The sequence below is a fragment of the Lissotriton helveticus genome, chromosome 3_1 (assembly GCF_964261635.1).
Source record: "Lissotriton helveticus chromosome 3_1, aLisHel1.1, whole genome shotgun sequence".
Taxonomy (NCBI): Eukaryota; Metazoa; Chordata; class Amphibia; order Caudata; family Salamandridae; genus Lissotriton; species Lissotriton helveticus.
In genome coordinates, this window is record NC_136061.1 from 1,147,056,014 (window position 1) to 1,147,079,201 (window position 23,188).

A 23,188-nucleotide genomic window follows, 5' to 3' on the forward strand; every position below is an offset into this window, starting at 1 on the left:
GCTACCTATCTGTTAGATGAGGGGGAACAATTCAATGGCTTCCACATGCTTCTGGGTGGGGGTTGAGCTCCATCCTGCTCAGGGGTGGGTTAGGGGTGCCTGGTGGGAGTTGTAGTATAGGCCTCCCAGCCCCAAACAGCCCTCCTTGTGATAATGGCTACCTACCCGTTAGGTGAAGGTGAGCAATGCAATGGCTGCCACATGCTTCTGGGTGGGGAGTGCTCCATCTTTCTCAGCTGGGGGAAAGGGGAGCATGCTGGGAGTAGTATTGTAGGCCTCCCACCCCCAAACAGCACAACCTGGGAAGATGGCTACCAACCTGTAAGTTGAGGGTGAACAATGCAATGGCTGCCTTATGCTTCTGGGTTTGGGGGGTGAGCTCCATACTGCTCAGGGGTGGTACAGGGGTGCCTGGTGGGAGTTGTAGTGCAGGCCTCCCAGCCCCAAACAGGCCTCCTTGTGATAATGGCTACCTTCCTGTTAGTTTGATGGTCCTACTACAATGGCTGCCATGTGCTTCTGGTTGGGTGGGGAGTGCTCCATCTTGCTAAGCTGGGGAACAAGGAGGCATGGTGGGAGTTGTTGTGCAGGCCTCCCAGCCCCAAACAGCTCTCCCAGGGAAGATGGCTACCTACCTGTTAGTGGGTTTTTAATCTACCAGTCGCACCACGCTATTAAAGGGTTTCCCTGTGGATACCCCTAGGTAGTTTTATTTATCTACTCTTGCACGCACCTCACCACTTTTCCCACTGGATCCTCCCCACACATCCGCACCCGCTGGCTTTTCTCTTAAAAGATCTCCGTGAAAGTGACCCTTCGGGGGACCTTCGGGCATTGCAGAGCCGGCCCGACGAGGAGCAAAAGCTCGATGATGAAGCATGACATCCTTCGGGGTGTGTGATGACAACTAAGAGGCAAGACTCTGCCCTCCCCTTCAGCATTGGATCCTTGATACTGGGGCTGAACCTCTGCCTCTCTCTTTCCTCCTCCTCTCATCTTCTATTCTACTCTCAATCTTTCTCTGTTTTGACTGGGTGACACATTGCACCCTCAACTTGGAACAGTGTCCCCTATGATTTAACGGTCATTTGTAGAGCGCGGACACTGGACCTCAACAGGCTCCTGGTCCCCCCTCTTTTTTGTTGACCTATAATCAAACAACTTACAACTCCAGAATGTTTTGTTGACGCAAAACAAGAATACGACGCTAGAAATGGAACCTGCATCACAGAATGGACACGGAAAAATAACTCACGAAAAAGAAAATAATTGCGCAACGGGTGTGGTTTATATAGTTTTTTGTTATTGAGTAGTCTATAGAAGGAAGATGCAGCTCCACCCATATGTATGTCACGTTTAAAAGTTTACACGTGCTCACATTTTAACTGTTTAACTTGTGCACGGGTTGGGAAAAGTTACAAACTGTGAAGCTGTAAAGGTTTTGATTTCCATCGTAACACGTATAAGGTCCTTAATATCTACATACGTTGGAGAGTTTAAAAAGTGTTAACCGGTAAACTGTGTCATTTGCATTCTCATGATTAAAAAAATCTAAATAGAAGACCTAAAAAAAATTATCGGTCACAATAGAAGAAAAAAAACGTGCTAATATTTGTCATCACTATGATGTTGAATTAAAAAAATGCCAGCATTTGTGAAGCGTAAAACTACCCCCGGAAAGGTGTGCCGACGCTCGGGGGCATTGGGAAGATTAAGCAAGGTGTTACCCACAGTGATATAGTGGTGGGCTAAGATGCTGCTGGAGTCGGCAATCGAACTGTGACTGCTGTTGTTCGAAGTCAGGTATCAGAGGTGATGCGTCATACTTTTACAACACCGATATGTTAAGGATGAGAACCAGGTCTATAGGTGTGTCGTTCTAAAAGAATTTTAGTAAAGAGCCTTGAAGGGCAATATATATGCTCGTATAAGAAAACATGCACATTATAATATCAAGGTTGTGTATAGTTTATCATCTAAGAGTGTTTATTTGACTGAAAACAGTCAGTCCTTCTGGCATGAGTGCATATTTATCAGACAAATAAATGTGGAAATAAACTCATTTCAGATTAATTTTTTACAAAATCCAAAATATATATGGGTAAATACAGATACAATTATTTAAAAAAAATATGGATAAGTACAGACGGAAATGCCCAAAAAATAAATACCATAAGGCCAGGATCCATAATTATAATTTATAAAAGACTACTGTTAAGTTAATTTGCACTATAAAAAGTATACACGTGTTTCTAAAACTTCTTAAAAAACATTATAGGTAATAGGGACATTGTAGTTAGAAATGAGCATTTAAAAAATGTTTGAAATTCACTGAAAAAAACATAGGTTTCAGGCCCATTATAGTTAGAAATTAGCATTTAAAAAACTTTAGAAATTCACTGAAAAAACCATAGGTTTCAGGGGTGTTATAGTTAGCTGGACATCTCACTCGTACAAACCCATAGAAATTCCACCGTTATAGTTAGTTCAGCTAACTATAACTCGCCCCAGCAATGCACTGCTCTTGACATTACATATTACATCATTCATGGCATGGTCAGTGACATTACTGATGACATCACTGATGACATCTCAAATGACATCACTGATGACATCATCCAGGTGATAATCTGATGCACCTCCTCACACCCTAATATATTATTTGAAACACCCATTCTAAAATACAGACTACCATTTTTGAAACCATAGACACACCAAAACCAGTTAGTACATACCCACTCGCTCATTCTTCGGTCTACACACACATTCACTCATTCACCCGTACAATCACTTATACATGCAGCCACTCCTCAATACAACACTATCATATGCACTCATACACCTACTCAGACAGTCAGATACCACCTCTCATCCATGGAGTTACTCACAGACCTAGATAATCATGTAAAGAATCAATGATACTCCCATTTACTCACCTATACAGTTATACATACACCACCTCACTAATTAATACAGATAGTAGTGCATACTTACTCTCTTATATAATCAATGATACAAGTACACACTAATTTATGCAGCCACTCTTGTAATCACTCACTGTCACTTATAGTTATTTATATACAACATCACTCACATAAACTGCCTTTTACATATGTAGGTACTTACTTGTACCACTGATATCTCAATTCACTCACAAACACACCCATAACCATACTCACTCAGCCATAGAGCTGTTTCCACATGCACTCTTGAACCCATAGAGCCAGTGAAACAACTAGTCACACATCTTTGCACAGAGTCATACATCTCCAACCCACAAACACACAGACTCAGGCACTGCCACAAATACTCAGGCAAACAATGGATAACCCATATAACTGTCAAGTAGCTAATGAATAACCCATGTACTAGCTTACACAACAACAGAATACTGGAGAAAGACACATCGCCTACAGACTCTGTTCTCTGTTCCTGCCGCTGATCCCTGCTACAGGTGTAGCATAGCCTTCCAGCTAAAGCCCCGCTGAGCGACCGGGAGCGCGAGGCCGCAGAGGAGGACGAGGCGCCGGCCCCAGGACTGCGAGGACCAGCATTCACCATCTCCAGCTGGTCCTCTTCCTGTGAGAGCCGCGCCCCCTTCCAGTGCCCCGCCCCCAGCGAAGCGCTACAACTTCTCGCGGCACCCGCTGCGCGGGTGCCACTCGTGGAGAAAGACACATCGCCTACAGACTCTGTTCTCTGTTCCTGCCGCTGATCCCTGCTACAGGTGTAGCATAGCCTTCCAGCTAAAGCCCCGCTGAGCGACCGGGAGCGCGAGGCCGCAGAGGAGGACGAGGCGCCGGCCCCAGGACTGCGAGGACCAGCATTCACCATCTCCAGCTGGTCCTCTTCCTGTGAGAGCCGCGCCCCCTTCCAGTGCCCCGCCCCCAGCGAAGCGCTACAACTTCTCGCGGCACCCGCTGCGCGGGTGCCACTCGTGGAGAAAGACACATCGCCTACAGACTCTGTTCTCTGTTCCTGCCGCTGATCCCTGCTACAGGTGTAGCATAGCCTTCCAGCTAAAGCCCCGCTGAGCGACCGGGAGCGCGAGGCCGCAGAGGAGGACGAGGCGCCGGCCCCAGGACTGCGAGGACCAGCATTCACCATCTCCAGCTGGTCCTCTTCCTGTGAGAGCCGCGCCCCCTTCCAGTGCCCCGCCCCCAGCGAAGCGCTACAACTTCTCGCGGCACCCGCTACGCGGGACGCAGCCCGGGGCGAAGCCCGGGCCAAGGGCGGGCCCGTTGTTGCCCGTTAGTGCCCGATAGAGACCGGACCGGGCCATCCCCCTTTCAACAACGACCCAGCGATAAATAATTATGCCGCCCAAAACAAGAAGTGCCTCCAAGCCCAAATCTAAACACGCGCAGGAGGTAGCACAAGTAACAGGCCCCATTGACCTATTTATAACCCGGGTCAACGAGACTATAAATCAAAGCATAGCTCTAATGGAGAAGAGAGTATCGCTAGATTTGATGAACGCAAACGCAAAGCGATCTTCATTAGGCGCCATAGCAAATGCCGCCTCTCCAATTAACCACAACACCCAAAATAGCTCCCTTCCTGTGACTCTTACAGCTCCAGACTTGAACACTGTACCATCGGTAGTCGACCTGTCGGTCACGCATTCCGAGTCGGATTTCTCCATAACATCGGATGACCTGGAAGCAACTCCCGACCTAGCATGTTGCCAAACTAAGGGAATTATCCAACCCACCGACAATTTGCACCAGCGAGGTGAGAGAGAAGGAGCAATACCGAAATCCCGACAAATAAACAGCGGGGAAACACGCAGTCCAGTGTGTCAGGTACACACAACGACTCATTCAAACTCCTTAACGTCTAATAGCATATTACATATTTCCGAAATATCTCTTCCACACAAGGCAATCTCAAACGATAACACTTCTAACCAATGTAAGACATGCAGAATCACCTCGCAAGTCCTCACCACAACTAAAGACTTACTATATCAACACTTAAAGCCAATTCAGCTAAGTATTAGAAACCTGGAAGCCCAACTAACGATAATTTCGGCCACCCTTCTAGATTCAAATACTCGGATAGATATAAAGGGGCAGCGCAATACCTCGCACCTATCTAAAAAGCAAAACCAACCACACACGCAGAAAACATTCAATCATCCAAACCCAACATCAATAGCACAGAAGAATCCAAAACAAACCACTACAACACCCAAACCTATTGTGAACACTCCTCACTTTCAGAAGGAGAAACCTCATCCTAAAATAGCACAGCAAACAGTACCCACAGATATAACTGCAGTAGACAATTCACCCCTAATAGCAAATACAGACCACAGCAGAACCTGCCCAGAAAAGCCCGAACTCCACACATCGGATCCCTTGCCACCTCAAAAACCTTTCAAAAACACACCCAAAAACACACCAAAAAAACCTTCTATAGTTAGGCGCCCTGCCCATGTGCCCCCGGAAGCTACTCCCTATACAATAGTTCTAACAGGAGTACCCGAGTTAACAGATAACACATCAGAAACTGCATGGTCACTAAAAAATAAGGCCATGCAGTGGCTTAGTATCAACAGACCCCTCGAATCCCATCTTTCGGGAGGGATCACCGCAGCCCGAAGGGTAGCCTGGATAGGCAAAATGAAAAAAACAATACGCGGTGACTGTATCATCGTAACCTGTAGAGACCCCGCAACTGTAGATCACATCTGCGCGTGGCCTCAACTCGATAAGAAAGGGGGAATAGATGCTTGCCACCTTTCATTCTTCTACCCCCCAGCGAAACATCGCAATCCTCCATCCTGGGTATGGCACCATCATCCCAAAGATCCACGAAATCAGGACCCATGGCACCAAGTACCATGGAACCAGAAGGAATACCCGCATGATTACACAGCTGGGGGTGGACAAAGACAAAGAGATAGGTATATAGAACGCCAAATTCCCTACTGGCAGGATAGACCCTATCAAGCTTATGAAGGATGGCAGGGCTTCCCAACCCAAAATCGCTACGATTGCCTCGAAATGGTCGATTGACCTTTTTTGGACAAACCTCACAATCACAAAGCTGACACCACACAATACTATGTGTCTGATAAACAATATACGGCACGGCTAGAGGTGGCCCCTACACCTGAGACACCATCGTCCCACTTAAACAACCTCTGGATTAGTATTCCCCCAGCTGAAGCAGATCCCAGCCAGGGATTAAACATCGAGCTAGACGCAGCTAGCGAAGTCAATACCAACAACTTGACAATATCTATTAACGCGAAAGAAAAAGAGGCGACAAGCGTTGGTATAGCCTATTGGAACATCGCAGGCCTGACCGCAAAAATAACATGCCCTTTATGGTTGAATACCGCAAGGAGTTACCAAATCTTGTGCCTACAAGAAACCTGGCGCACAACCCCTCTCCATCTAGTGGGCTATAAGACCTTCTTCACCAAAGCAATGCCTAGCGCTATGGGAAGGCCTAAAGGTGGTCTCACGATCTACTTCTCCAACACTGCTCCACTCACAGTGAAATTATTAAAGGAAACATCCATATTTCAAATCATTCAATTTACCCATCAGATAGCAGTAACGTAAAAAACATTCATACTTGTAAACTATTACAACAACGCAGGTACCTTAGAATGCTGTTCCCATCTAGATGAAATGGTGGCATTTATATTTTCACTACAAAGCACAAATCGCAATGTAACACTCAACTACATATGGGGAGGCGATTTTAATCAAACCCTATGTCAAAATCATAAAAGTGGGATCTGTGGACTACAGAACGAATCAGGAAATCCCATCCCTCATTTTGTACATACCCCAGGCGGAAATAAGCTTAACGAAATCCTCTTCACATTGGACTTAGACTTCGCCAACGAACTAGTTAACCCCGTGCAGGAATTTTTACCCACCTTCCACGGACGAGGCTGCATGACAACCATTGACTTTATCCTAGCCTCCAACACCTGTAAAGGCTTATTGAAAAACTATAAAGTAGGAACCAGTCCAATTAGCGACCACTACCCCCTGAGTGTGAAACTCCTTACGGGAAAAGTGGGTTCATTTCCAACAAAAGTTAGCTCTCTTGACCAACAATCATTGGCCATAAAAAAGAAAAACGGCTATACTATTAAATGGTCAAAGATCGATCCAGAAGAGACAACGCAAAAAATACTAGCAAAAACGCAACCATGGTTAATGAACTGTCTGTCTGCAGAGGCATCCCCCGAACTAATCATTACCTCCTTCAACAACATTCAAGGAGCAATAAGGGAAGAGCTATTCAAAAATACAGCAAACAAATCAAAACCCTCCACGACGAGATGGTTTGACTCTGATTGCCGAAAGGCCCTCACGTCTCTTAAAGAAGCTCTTCGACAAAAACCCAGAGATGCCCAACTCATTTCATACCGGCGGAAAAAGTATAATAACGCCCGGAAATATCGTAGGCGACAGATAAAGCAAGACCTATGGCGCCAATTACATGAGAGTGCACTAAAAAAAGACAGCGTCACATTTTGGCAGACAATAAGATCGCCTTTTCTAGAAAACACCACTGACCCCCACCACTTAGACGTGGCAATAACTGAGAATGACTGGGTCGATAATTTTACAAAAATCTTTGGCCCAACACCGGACACTCCCCAATCAGAAATCCAGGAGCAAGAAAAGAACAACTTCCATCCCATTAACCTACGTTTTACAGTCACCGAGGTCAGAAAGGCCATCAAAGCCTCAAAAACCGGCAAGGCCCCTGGCCCAGACGGGGTACCAATGGACCTGTTTTTACACAACAGTGACTATTGGTCACTAATAATCACCCGGGTAATGTCTGCAGTCGCCGAAATCGGACTTCTTCCATCATGGTCAACATCTACCCTTCTGCCAATTTTTAAGAAAGGGGACCGTAATGACCCCGCGTGCTACCGTCCAATCTCCCTTCTGGACTCCACGGGTAAGATCGCAGGCCGACTACTCCTGGACCGTTTACAATCCTGGGCCCAGGAAAACAACACCATCACAGACCTGCAATATGGTTTCCAGAAGGGGCTTGGGACGGTGGAAAAGGCCTTAAACCTGATTCTCCTGGCCGGAAAATACACACGCGCGAAAGGAGGTAACATCTACTTGGTCTACGTAGACCTGAGCGCGGCTTTCGACTGCGTTCAGCATGCAAAGCTGTGGCAGACGCTGATTAGCCTCGGAGTGGATCCATCGTTACTAGCCTTCCTTAGGGAACTATATACCAATGCGGAGGGCCGAGTTCGCTATGGAACCGGCGGCGAACTATCACGCCCCTTCAAAATATCACGAGGAGTAAGGCAAGGGTGTGTACTGGCTCCCTTCCTGTTCAATCTATATACCAACGGGATTGAACAGGCCATGCTGGAAGGGAGCCAGGACCTTCCACAGATAGCACGTCGCCCGATACCCATCCTCCTGTATGCCGATGACTCGGTCATCTTGGCACGGACACCTAATCAACTCCAACGACAGTTGAATAAATACGTGACATTCATGGACTCCCTGGGTCTAAAAGTAAACATTAAAAAAACTTTCACAATGACCATTGGATCAAAACGGAGAGCCTCAAAACCCATATTCATTAATAATAACAGGCTGGAAACAACACCGATATACCCCTACCTGGGAATACTTGTGGAAGACACAATGACCTGGCATAAGGCAATTGAAGCCAGGAACCTCAACTTTCGCCGAGCAGTATCAGCATTAAGTGCTTTCTCCAGAAAACTCGGTAAACCAGCCCCAGCGGAATTGCTAACGATTTATTATGCAAAATGCCACAGTGTGGCCACGTATGGAGCAGGCATTTGGGGCTATGGACGTATTGATCAATTACAGGTAACGGAGAACGCTTTTATTAATTATATCCTAGCTCTTCCTCAAAGCTCCCCGACTTTATCAACACATCGGGAGCTGGGCATGGAATACATAATGGACACCATACGATGCCAGCCCCTTATACTCTGGCACCGCATATGGTGTAACCCTGAAAGCCACATAACACGTTCCCTTATTACCGACTGCCTCGGCCTAGCATACTGGAGAAAAATACCGTGGCTCAACTACGTCCACAAACTCCTTAAAGATCTAGACCGTGAGCAATATTTCCTTGAACCACCTTCAATAGAAGACATTTCAAGGAAACAGCTGAAAGAACTCTGCATGGGCCACTTAAGAGAGCTTCGCAACCAAGCCGAGATTGTTAAAACAAAAAATGAAAAAATCCGCGCATTGCAGCCGGGGAAACTGATACAGCCCTATTTGACATTTTTTCTTTCAAATTACGAAAAATTCCTACTGACAAGATTACGGTTTGACCTCTTCTTTCGCACAGTCTCATTCCCTGAATTGAATAATTGGTCCCGAAACTTGATATGCTGCCCCTGTGATGGGGTTTCTAAACAATCAACGGTCCACGCCATCCTGTTTTGCAAATACTATAGACTAGCAAGGAAAAAATGGATTTTGCCGCTTCTACGTTTAAGCGGACTCAGACATACATACCCAGCACTTGCTTATCTTCAGACACCGAAAAGCCCACATGAAGCAAAACTGATAGCGACTTTTTTAAAATCAGCAATAACAATCCGTCGTAAAATTGTTTTTTAACATTATAACTGTTCTAAGTAAATGATCTTTTTCTTATTGTGTTAATTAATGATCTTTATAAAACTGTACTTTTTATGATTATACCACTTTATAATCGAATAAAAGTTGAAACAACAAACAGAATAAGGTTTCTTGGCCCTTTTTACATGCTGTCCTTCGTGCACATAATCTTGGAGATTCTTTTGTTAATATGGTTATGTCTTTATATGCCCATCCTAGAGCAAATATAAGAGTCAATCGGGCTACGTCTGAGTTTTTTAGTCTTTGCCAGGGCACAAGACAAGGTTGTCCTTTGTCCCCGCTTTTGTTTTTATTATCTATTGATCCGCTCCTTAGATTAATTGATCTCCACCCAGATATTAAAGGGTTTACTTTCGTCTCACATTGCATAAAGACAGCTGCTTATGCGGATGATGTTCTCATTTTTTCTGATGATATTGTCTTGGCCATTCCCGCTATTAAAGATACTATCACTCTTTTTTCTAGTGTTTCTGGGTATACCCTCAACAGAGATCAGACGGAAATGTTTCCATTGAATTCTTACTGTTTCCCAGCACATATGGGTACAGCAGGTTAAATATTTGGGGATTTGGTTCTGTAGTACTCTTTATGATACAGTGGCTTACAACAAAGCTCAAACTCGACTTAAAGTGCGTCATCTTTTGGACACCTGGTCCCCTTAGCATATTTCTTGGTGGGGTCGTCTCCAAACTTTAAAAATGATGATCACACCTATCATTAACTTTGTGTCCTCTATGCTCCCTGTGAAATTATCTTCTTCCTTTTTTCATGAGATTGACTCCCTTGCTTCTAAATTTCTCTGGAATGACAAGAGAGCAAGAACTGCATATACATTTTTAAGAAAACCTTATGATATGGGTGGTTGTAATTTTCCCGATTGGGAGAAATATCAGGTTGCTTTCTTAGCTTCTCAAGGGGCTTGATGGTTTTCCTCTATCCCGGGTCACACGCCTTCCTGGGTGTTGATTGCGCAAGATCTTTCTTTTCCCTTGCCAACCTCTTCCTTTCTTACCACATCCACCTTATCTATTCCGTTCTCCCGTACGATCATCCTAGATACCATTACAGCAATTAGGTCAATCGATAAGAAAGTTGCTACCCCGATTGATAAATCGAGGTGGTCTTCATTGTGGCGTAATCCTAGAATCTAAATTATTATTGATCCCACATTGATAACTTATTGGGCTTCTAAGGGGATTACGCTAGTTCGTCATCTCTATGATTCCAATAATGATCCGTTACCCTTTTCCTCCTTAGCTCAACAATTCTCTCTCACTAATTTAGACTTTTACACCTTTGTAAAAATGAAAGTTGCTCTTGCTGAACTGCGTCTGGATCCAAATTCTCCAACTATTGCGTTGTTCCAGCTGTGGCTTAGATCTGGGCATGTGGCTTCGAAAATTTATAAATTTCTGTCTTCCACTTCCTCTGCCTTGTTCACCGTTACCCAACAGAAAAGGTTACATCATTTTGATCAGGAACTCACTGAACATATATCTCCAGAATCCTGGCAGTTGATTGGGAAGCTTTCTCTTCGTAATAAAATTGCCCCTTCTTTAATTCAATCTAAATTCTTCTCTATCAATCTTCTTCATTGGACTCCAGTGCGCTTACACTCTCTGAATCTGAAGGACAATGACCTTTGTTGGAGTTGTGGTCTGACTGCTGGTGATTATCCACATATGTTTTTTGAATGTTCACTTTTGCAACTCTATTGGGATTTAATACATAAACATCTTATGTTAATTTTTCAATCTCAATTCCAGCTTTCCTTTCCCATGATTATGTTGGGCCCATTGGCTTCCCGAATACCTCTGCCCTTGGACTCCTTAGAGTTACAATTACTGGATCTTTTATTGACTGTAGCTGTTAAAGTGATTCTTATGGAATGGAAGTCTTTTTCTTTCATATCATACCATACTTGGTGGGCATGGGTCTCTTTTTTAAGAAGTGCACACACTTCGATAGATGAGGCTCATCTTTCCCCTACTATATCTAGTGGTGTTTGGAGAGCTTTTGATACATATATGGATTTGGCTTTGGAAGGGTTAGTTGATCAGTATCCCTTTGCATCGTCTGGTTGATTGTTGTAATTGTGGTGCATATGTGGCACTGCAGGAGTTCCTTCCTTTCCTTCCCTTCCCTCTTCTCTCCCCTTCCTTCTTGTATTCTTTTCTATCTTCTCTTTTTCTTTCTCTCACTGTCTTGTTTTTCGCGCTCTTTCTTTTTTCCTGTTTCCTTTCTCTTTCTACAAATATTTTTTTGTATATCATGGTGATGCTTTTGATGTTTATTAAAGTTCCTTTGCATAACCCTTTTTTATTTCATATTATCCATATGTAATATTTAAGAAGACTTATTTGTGACTAGACCAAGGGATATATTATTCTTCTTGGCTTTCCATCATTTGTATCACTTTTTATTGTATTTAACTATTTATATACTTCTTAAAAACTAATAAACTTATTGAACAAAAAAAATATATATATCAGTGCAAACGTTTTTAGAAATAGATTCATTATTACTTAAGAATACTGATAAAAACACATATAATTCTTCAATATTTATTGCAAATTTGCAGAGCACTTACTATCAAATTTAGCACTGCGTGAGAGGTCTATAGACTCCATAGACATTGTTAGTGTATATTTTAGTTACATTTTAGGGGCTGGGTGCTGTATTTATAGTGTTATAGGGTGGGAAGTTAATGTAATAATTAGTTAACCATTAATTATTAATGTATTATTAATCATCGAATCGATGAATAATTATGCACATGATGTAATACTGATTTATTTAAGTTATATTTTAGTTGCAGGTTGCTAGATTTGTAGGGGTGTAGGGTGGGAAATTAAGGAATAATAAAAACAAAATGTATCAATGTTTAATAAATATTAAATTGATTAATAATTATGTAAATGGTATAATGATATACTTTAGTTATATGTTAGGTGTTGGCTGCTGGGTTTGTAGGGTTGTAGTGCGGGAAGTTAATTAAGTAATAATTCTTTAACAATGAATTCATAATTATTAATTAATTATGTAATTGATTATCATTAATGCAGATTGTGTTATAACTGTTTATTTTATCAATATTATAGGTGTGGATTGCAAGGGTTGTGGGGGTACAGGCTGGCAAGTTAATTATGTAATAATAATTATGTAATAATTAAATGACCATTATTATTTAATTGAAAATTACCTGTTTCAATGTTTATGACTTTTGTAAATTGGTTAAAATGTGTTTATATTTTTATTTAATTTAAATTTATAAAAAAAAGTTTTGTAAATATCTCTTTTTGTTTTTAAATGTTTACATTTTATTTGTTTATTTATTTAATGCCAACACGCTCCTTGCAGAACCCACTGAGATGGGTGGCGCACCGCACCGGCGAAACACACTGACAAACAAGCCAAATTAGCACAAACGAGAAACTCAAGTAGACGCTCACTCGCCTGAGTTATGCAGTGAAATCCAATTTAATCCAGCACTATGATGTGTTTTTGCCGTCTCGCAGCCTTGATCAAGGTAGCATGGCTCTGAATTTAATTCGATTTCCCTACATTACTCTGGCCAAGTGAGCATCTACTTTGTTTTCTCGTTTGTACTCATATATATGCTCACTGCTTTGAATCCACCCTGGCTGGCCATGGTTGGGTGGAGGAATTCAGTATATCTATCGCTGGCCAGTGCTAGTCTGCTTACACCTGAGGCATGTGATCATAGTGAGCATTTTTAAGCCCCAGTTTCCATTAGTTTCCATCAGTCCAACATCGGTCATTGTAGCAGTGTTCCTGTTTGACCATCCTCTTGTTTTGCCACTTCCTAAGCTTTTGCTATGCTTTTTTCTAGAAGATTTCTGAGTCTTAGCTTATCCTTATTCCTCGAAGTAGGATAACTAGCCACGCTACCTAGTTTCTTGTTTCCTGCGCCAGCACTATATTACTGCATGCTTCTTATTTGGTCATTATCTCTGTCTGAATTTACATTTGTTTAGTCCCTTCCTTTCTTTCCCTTTATCATAGTTCCAGTTTCTAGTTTGCTACTTTCTTTCCTCTACTGCCTTAGCTTCCAGTTTTCTTGTATGGTTCTCTGGTTGCTTTTTGCCTAGTCTTTCCTATAAGCACTTCTCCTCTCCACCTCCTTGTCTATTGTGGCTGTGTATTTAACTGTTCCACCATTCATGTTACTGCTTTTCATGTTCCTGTGTGATTACAAGGATTCATGGGAACAGCTGACAACTTATGTGATGTTTCTTGTCCATTGTAAGTACTGACTTATGTCACTTTTATAACATCACCAAATGTATCAGCTTCAGGGACCTTGTCTTTGCTTATATATCCAATAAGTGGATATTAGCAGTCAGTATCTGTAACAGCAATTGTGGATGAGCTTCAGTATTTTTGTGTGGTGCTCTTAAATGCTTACCCAAAATTCCATTTATTGGTATTATTGTCAGATGCATACCTTACACATTCAGAATGTTATGTATTCTTGCCAAAATGACCAAGCTTGCATTCCAGTATTAGCCTAAAATATATATTTTTATTGAATTTTCATCTAGAAACAATCACAATATGAAGGCAGTATGAATACAATTTGTATACAAGCAGGCAGTCCTCATGGCAGAAAGTAAAAAGAGGGAACACAACTGTACAATTCTTGTTGTTAAGGGTTATATTTGATTGTTCATTCAGTACTGTACAGCTCCTGCTACATTGGGATATGGACGTGCAATATTCAAAAACGTATCTAAAGAATTGAACAGTAAACTAACCTCTCCCAACCCCCGTGGAACACCTGGGTATACACCATTTATTGGCTATGTACCTCGAAAGTAATTTTTAGTACCTAGTTAATGTATCCTACTCGTGGGCCCACTAGCCCATGATAAACTATACGCTGTCTCAGTCCTCCGAGCCCTGGCTAGAAATCTGTGCCCCTCCCATGGCATGTGAAGGGGAATCCTCCTTCTCCTCCTCTAGCGGGACCTCTGATATCATACCCTGCCATGCTCTCACGTCGTCTTCTAAATTTTCAGCCCTCCGGACTTTGCGCATGTGAATTAATTCTGCCATAGCCCATTCCTCTAGGTCTTTAGTTCAGTTTTTCATTGTGGGTGACTGCGTGCTCATCCAGCTAATTGCTATCCGTCTCTTTGCCAACACTAGCCCCAGCTGCAGAAATTGTCTCGTACGTTTTTGGACCTTGGGCCATTGTATAAGTCCCAGGAGTACCTGCTGGCTGGACTACTGAATCGACCACCCCGTTACTTGCTTCAAGTGGTCTAAAACCACCTTCCAGAATGGGGTCACCCTTGGGCAGTCCCAGGTCATGTGTAGGAACGTAGCGTCATTAGAGCCACACTTGGGGCATTGAGAGGACCTGTACGGGTAGATTTTATGCAGTGTATGTGGAGTTAGGTATAGTTGATGTACTATATTGAATTGAGTAAGCCTGAATCTTACATTCAAGCTAATTTGTTTAACCTCTGCGTGTACCCTTCTCCACTCTGCTTCTGTCAGGGGCTCTTCGAGTAAACCGTCCCATCTGTACTTTACTGGTAGTGGCTCTACAGTGAGGTCCTCCCTCAATGCCTTGTATATATGTGACACCAGTCTACAGCCCCCAGCCATTGTGACGAGGGTCCTGAGAGTGGCTGTTATGGGTGGCTCTTCGGAGAATGATGGACATATCTCCTGCGAAGTCGCCAAGATCTTGGCATACTGGAGGTATTAGCCACCACCTAGATCAAACGTTGATTCAGCTTCCTCTCTTGTGAGGAAACTTTGACCCAGATATAAGTCTCCCATAGCGGCACGTCCTCCCGTTGTCCACCGAGCAATGGACATATGGTGGCTTATTTTCCTGAACGGTGTCACCGCCCATACGGGCCCTCTTCACTACTGTTTTTACTGTGTATTCCCATGTAGTGGCCCCGTACCTAATGATGTTAGTGAGGTGTGCTGGGACCCTCAATCCAATCCTGAGGAGATCGGGGAGAAGGGTCTCCCCCTAGATACCCTCCAACAGACGCTTCTCCCAAATTGTCATTTTTGTCTAGCCAGTGTGTTGCATTCCAGTATCAATTTTAAAGTTTATTTTGCATTCAGTTAACTGCCATGTTCAGTTTGAATTGTTGTGTGTGATTTGCTGTGAGTGTGTGCCATAATGGTACGTCTAAGAAAGAAAGGAACCAGTGATTGATTTAAGTTTGTGCAGGGTTGTTCCTGAGCATCGTGGAGAAGTGTGGCTCAGGGGTTAGAGGCAGCAGACCCGGAAGCTGAGATCGGTCCTGGACCAGGGTTCAATTCCCCGCCTCGGCGGGTCTTGGGCTAAAAATTCCACGGACTCGATAATTCTCGCCCCGGTGCCTCCTCAACTCACGGGTTCACACTCTGCGACTCTGGGCAATAGCTTGCTTAATCTCCACAACGGCCCCTCGCGGCGGGATGCCTGACTTTCACCTTGTGGATACCCTGCTATTTCACAGGGGAATACCAGGAAGGGTTCCCTAAGCAAGCGCCGGGAAACCCACTGCGGGTAGCTGTGCGCTATATAAGCTCAACTACATTTACATTTACATCCGGTAATGAAAAGTATTCAGTATCTGCTGTAAGATTTTAGAAGTTTAGCACTTGTCCTGAAACAAAGATTAGCCTTATGAGAAATGGACATTTACATTCTGAATATTTTGCTCATTGGCCCTTAAACACCTCTGTGCCAGATAGTAACTTAAAGCCTGTTTATGAGACCGCTGAACCCTTGCTGGAGGTGCGGTGGTGTTTGGGGACCACCTCACCAGCAGTCTTAAAGCTGTACTACAAATAGAGTGGTCACGAATACAGTGGTCAGTCCTCCAGAGAACTGCAGCAACAGCCAGGGATCTGCGATCCTTGGCGGCGGCACGGTGGTCTAGGTAAGCAATATGCTTCGTGGTGATTCTGCTCTACCACCAAGCATATTAAGAGTTTCCACACTGCCAGCCTTTTCATGGTGGTGAGCCTGCCATGAAATGCTGCCGGTGGGGAAACAAAGAAGGCCCTACAGGGCCCCCTACTGTGCCTGTGCATGGGGATACATGCAGGGGGGACATATGTTGTGCACCCATGTGTGCATGTGCCCCTTCCCTGCACTGCATTTGACACTTCCATTGTGGTGCCTGTCTTATTGGCATTGCTGTGGGACCACCTCACTGCCCACCACCAGACCACGAGAAACTCGTAGTCTATCAGGCAGGCAGCAGTTGGTTTTGGCAGTGTGGGAGCAGGGGGCTGGTGTAGCGGCCCGCTCCCACACCACCAAAGTTGCAATTTGGCCTTTAATCTGCTGTCCACCCTCTATGACTGCATCAGCATTGCAAAAGGCAAATTATAGCCCTCTCTGTTTGCTGAGCAAGAGTTTCTCACAAGCCTGCTTGGTCAGATTTAACAAGCCATGCAAGGTCAGATTTATCAAGCCATGCATGGTCAGATGTATCAAGCCACCCAAGGCCACCTTGCATGGCACTGCGTGGTTTGATAAATCTAGAGTAACGTAAAGCAGCACAAATCACTGCTTTACATCACTTTGCCACAGGGAGGCGTTCCATGGGTGGAGAGTGGGTGTTCCAATGCATCAGCCAATGGATTTTGGCACATTTCCAGATTTACTATTACCAGTAAACCAGGGATTGCATCAAAATGCTACACCACAAAAATGTTTTCCTCTTTCTATGTGTTCTGCTGTTGTATGGCGTTTTAGGATCCGATTTAATTTTCCCAATTCATGCCCTCATATAGGTACAATTCACATTGCCCTAATATAGGCATAGAAATCATTCCCTTATATAGACATAGCCCATGCAGTCCAAATACAGGCATGGCTACTTCCACCCGTACCAAAACGTCACAACGATTTCTTGGAAAATCGGCTTATGCAGTCAGTGACCTGCCCTTGCTTGAATATTGATTTGTCCAAGAACTTATGTACTTTACAAATAACTACTATTCCCTTGGGGTTCTTTCCTGATGTTAATATGCCTGATTTTATGTCAAACTAGACCCCTTCAAGGTATAAATATGCCTTCACTTGCTCTAGCAAGACACGGTGGTTCAGCGCAGTTTGACTATCTACTTGCCCGACGTAGCTCGCTACAGCAAGTGCCGAAAGAAGCTGCCCCTCCAACTGACGCATTGATCGAGAAGCTGTCCTTTCTCTCGCTGAGAATCCAGTTCCAGTTTTTCCAAGCTCTCCTTGCGGGGTGTTGGGAAATTGAGTCCCGAGACAGAGATACCAGACCCCCTTCATTCTAAATTAAAGGTATGGAGCTGATTAGAACCTAAGAGAAATCTTGGATAGATTCTTGGCAAAGAAAACTAAAACTATGCAATACCACACTTACTTCTTCCCTTGTACTAGACTCAGGTTAGGTACCTTTGGGTAGGCGTATTTTAGAAGCACCAGTTGAGTACTTTTAGTCATTATTATTTATATGGCTTAGAAACCATACAATGCTCTTACAGTATTATTTTATAATATTGTTCTCGCTGTACGCATTATACTTTGCAGCCTGCATTACAATTGTAGCAGTTCACTTTACTTGCATGAGAAAGAAGACTGTTCAATAAATCCCTTTATTTACAATGCCTGTCTCTCTATTTCTCTGCACCTCTGTTGAAAAGAAGCATGCACGATTGACTGAGTGAAATACTTATCTATTGTTTCCACGACTCTAGAGATTCTTACTCTTGGGAAACAAAGTTGTCATGTTTATGCGGTTGTCAGAAACTAATCCAATCCAAAAATTCTTTATTTCGGCCACATAGGCCATAAAAGAAGCAGTAAAAATACATACAGATAAAACACAATATATACAATAAAACCAATTGGGCTGCAATGTTTAGAAAGTACAAGGTAAAATAAGTTAACCTGACATTTTCTTCCTTATTAGCCATGCTGCCATTAGGAATTTAGAAACCGCAAACACAATGTGGCCCAGGGTGTTAGTTTTCAGGACCCTGTAAGCCTGTAAATAGTTCCTGAAGCCCAGGTTCCGGCATAGTGGAGCTAACCAGCGCCTCCTCGGGCTCCGATAAGCATAACAACAGAACATTATGTGCAGGTCGTCTTCATCCCTAGCTTTGCAGCATGGACAAAGCTTGTCGCCCCCTGACGCCCATTTGTAGGTAAAAACTTTAGTAGGGAGCGTGCCAAACCTCCATTGCAGGAACAATTTCCTCGCGAGAAGCGGGTAAATAAAATCCATAAAAGGTTCAAAGGCATACGAATTTTTGGATGCTAAAAAACGCCCCGTCAGAGTTCCGCTGTCATGTGCATTGGCCATATCAACAAGGCTTTCATTCTTATAGAGTTGAGCGAGGGACTTGCGTGAAATCCTTCTGCAGCCCTGAGCAGGATCGTCCCAAAGGTCAGGCAGTTTCAGGCTAGAGCATTCCGACTTGATGTATGCCAACCAAGGGATCTTATCATTAACGTCCAGCCTCATGATGTGTATAAGGTCCTGCCTATAATGGTGCAGCTCATCGGTGGACCATACCCGGTGCCAGAACTTCATGGGTTTCGACCGTAGGTCCTCTGTGATCGACGGAATGCCCAGGTCGAGTCTTAGAGGGAGGAGTGGTGTGCCCTGCGGGAGAGCAAGTAAGCGTCTAAGGAAACAGTTTTCCACCCCTACCATAGCCTTCCCAGCTTTGTGACCCCATAGCTCACTGCCATACAAGGCAGCTGCCTTCGCCTGGGTCCTGTACATTTCAAGAGCCGGGCTAACAGGTTTAAAAGTAGATCTATTGGACACCCTGAGGAGAGCGCCCGTTAGCTGGGAAAGTTTCAACCTGGATCTTGCTACCTGAGAGTCCCATGTCAGATTTTCTTGTAGGGAAACCCCCAGATATATAAAAGTGGAGACCCTTTCAAGGCTAGTTCCCCCCAATTTTGGATTGGGTCTGGTCTTGGATGGGGGGTTGAAGATCATGAACTTGGTTTTATCCGTGTTCACCTCCAACCCATGTTGTCTACAGAAGTGGCCAAAACCATCCACAATCCTCTGGATCCCCATGGGGGATTTGGAAAGAAGGAGGGTATCATCGGCAAACATTATTGCCGGAACCCTCCTTCCTGCCAAAACCGGGGCATCATTGTCCCCAACAGCGTCAAGGTGTTGTATGACACTGTTGATGTACAGACAGAACAGCGTCGGAGCCAGAACGCAGCCCTGTCTGACACCTCGGCGGACTGGGAATTTACCCGAGGGCTTGCCATCCCTCCCACACCTCACTACCGCAAAGTTGTTCTTATGCAGCCTAATGATGATTCTGAGGAGGTGGGGGGGAACTCCTAGCTTCTGAAGAACCTCCCACAACTTCCCCCTTGGGACCAGGTCGAAGGCTGACCTCAGGTCCACGAAGACCATGTACAGTCGACCTCCCTCTAGCGTGACCGTCTTCCAATACAGGAGAAGGAGGCGAAAGATTTGGTCCATGGTCGACGTGTTCTTCCTGAAGCCAGCCTGAAGGGGGCTCATGATGTCGTTGTCCTCGACCCAGTCCAGGAGATGATCCAAGATGAGGCGCGCAAAGACCTTCTGGGGCACATCTATAAGACTTATAGGCCTGTAGTTGGAAGGGAGCAGAGTAGAACCCTTCTTATGGATGGGCACGATCTCTGCCCCCAACCACGACTCAGGAATCGCCATACCTCCAAGAATAGCATTGAAAAGAATAAGAAGGTAAGGGCCCCAGATGTCCGGATGGTGCCTAAATAGATCCCCGGGTAACCTATCCAAGCCTGGCGCCTTCCCCACTGCTAGACGTTCTAGGGCGAGCTTCACTTCCCCCAGGGATAGATCCATTCCAGTCTCCTGAATACCCAAGGGCAGTTGCAGCTCTGCAGCCGGGCAGGAACTAGTTTCTTGGTAAAGAGCCCCAAAGTGATCCTCCCAGACCGCGGAGGCTATATTAGGCTCAATCGCTTTACCAAGATCCCTTGAACCATTATTTACTAGGGCCCAGAATTTCCTGGAGTCCCTTACTTTAAGGGCATCATAAAGATCCTGCCAATGGTTCCAGTCCCACTCGGTCCTTGCAGCCGCCAGCACCGATTTATAGTGCTTTCTAAGGTCGCATACTTTAGTCTTATCTGACCCCTCTTTTATTGCTGCAACGAGCTCAGATTTTACGGCCCTGCAATCTGAGGTATACCAGGAGGGAACAGGAGTCCTTTTCTTTCGGATTGGGACTTCCGGATGGAGGACCTCGGCCAAGTCCCTCACTAAATCCTGGTGAATATTTCCCAGTTTCTCATGGAAATCTGGGGTTCTCAGTCCATTCAGGAGAGCATCCACTTCCATGAAGCTGGGGAGGGCCGCCTCATATAGTTTTTTGATGGACTCTTCCGAGTTCACCAATTTTCCCCACTTAACCCGGCGCCTGTTTGTAGTGATGGTCAAGTCCCCTGGATCGTCCCCTAGACCGACTGGGGGTAGATCCGTCTTAGGTAGAGGACACAGGATATTTAGGCACAGGGCATTGTGGTCACTGTCTGACCTCTTAATTACCCTGAAGTCAAGCACTTTGGGCCAAAGAGTAATGTCCACCATGATGTAATCTAGCCTCGACTCATGGCCCCTCCTGTTGAAAGTGCACACTGAGGGGGCATCGGAGGGAGTACGACCATTACACGCCCTCAGTGCGCAATTCAAGGTAAGGGACATAAGTTGTAAGGCTAGGGGGGACCAGACTTTAGGGTGAGGAGAAGCTGAGGGTGGGACCCCCCAAAGGTCATCCTCGGCCGTAAGGACACCATCCAGTAGTCCCTCCAGAGGTTCAAAGTGGCAATTGAAGTCTCCTCCAAGCACCACCTTGAGATCACCTGGAAGTTGGCCCAAGAAGGAGGCCAAATCATTTAAGGTAGGTGATTCATTTAGCGAGGGCACTGGACGCGAGTAGACATTGACAATGGCCCACTGCGTCTTGCCAGGCCAAATGAGCCGCACACACTGGATGTCCTGCGAATTCGTGTGGACCTGCTCCGCCTGGCACCCAATGTGACTCGCGATCCAGATTGCCAAGCCACCAGATGGCCTCCCCCTACCAGCCCATTTGGCAGGGATTTCGAAAATTTCAAACCCTCTCCTGGATTGAGCGACCCTCGCCCAAGTCTCCTGGAAGAGGAGTATATCGCCTCCCTCTACCAAGCAATCCCATTCCGGAGAGCCTTCCTTGTTCGCAATTCCTGCCACGTTCCAGGAGAGAATTCTCAATCCAGGGTCAAGCGGCAGAGTGCCCTGAGCTCCAGCAGGAGCTTGCGGGGGGAGCACGGATAAACCAACGTCTAGGAAGCCAGCTCCACAAACTGAGTTGGCGGAAGGGCCAGCCCGCACCACTGTCCCTGCTTGCAAAGTATGGGCAGGCCCGATGTCAGGTGATGAGCCCATTTGGCACAGATTGGCATCCGTGTCAGCCCCTCGCTCATTGTCGGTGTGGGGCCGGGTTGGTTCCAACAAGGGATCCGCACCAGGGCCCACACAACCTTGCACATCGTCCACCGTCCTCACAGGGACCGACATGCCTATCCTGGCTTGTGGTCAATCGACCTGGTCCAAACAGGAGAACCTGTTTTGATGTATGAAGCTTGTCTGAGGTGTTGGTAGGGGGTGCCTTGGTCTGTAGCGGGAGCCATCTACAGCAAAGCCCACCCTAGTCCACCTCTTCTCCCTCCCTCCCACCATGTTACTACCACTAGGGTAAAAATAAGAGAGGGGTACAAGTTCTATTTTAGACTTATCAGGCCTTACAAGCCAGTTGCAGATATAATTAGCAACATGTGGGCTCTTAAAACTTAGGACAATGCAGTCCCCTGTCCTGTTCTTTATAGTAGGACCAATCCATGGGATCCGCCTTACCATCAGGACCTCACCCTTCAAGTTTGGGGGCAGCGGTCTATTGATACTGAGCCAACTTATAACCTTGTTGCGTAGGGAGTCATGAGACTCCCTAACATCATTAGTTAGCTCAGGAACTCCCACCATGATTGCCGTATATGGAACAGCTTCTGGGGGGAGATTGACCATCCTACGTCTGTCGGGGGGAGGGCAAAACCATCGCTCGGGGCAATTATAGGACCAACTGTTTCCCTTAGCTGTGGCGCAAGTTGCGGCGCAGGTGGTAACTTGGATCGCCTTGGGGCCGGAACAGGAGGCCTGGGTGCTGGAGGTAGCGAGGTACGCGACTGAGAAGTAGACGCACCATCTGCACTGGGCACTACCCTACTGGAAACCTGGGACACTATGGATGGAGATGAACTATTCCCACGAGGTTCCACGGTAGGTATAGGGACATTGATAGCTATATCAGGGCTTTTCCAAGTGTGGTTATTTTCCCGAGACTTAAGTAGATTCTCTATAGCCTCTAATCTAGCTGAGATGGGGATTAACAGATTCTTAATAATAGCTGTAAGTGAGCTAATTACTATATCTGAGCTGTTAAAGGATGCCCCACCAAAGATAAATGGACCCGCCGCCACTGATGGTAGCACAGGGGCTGTC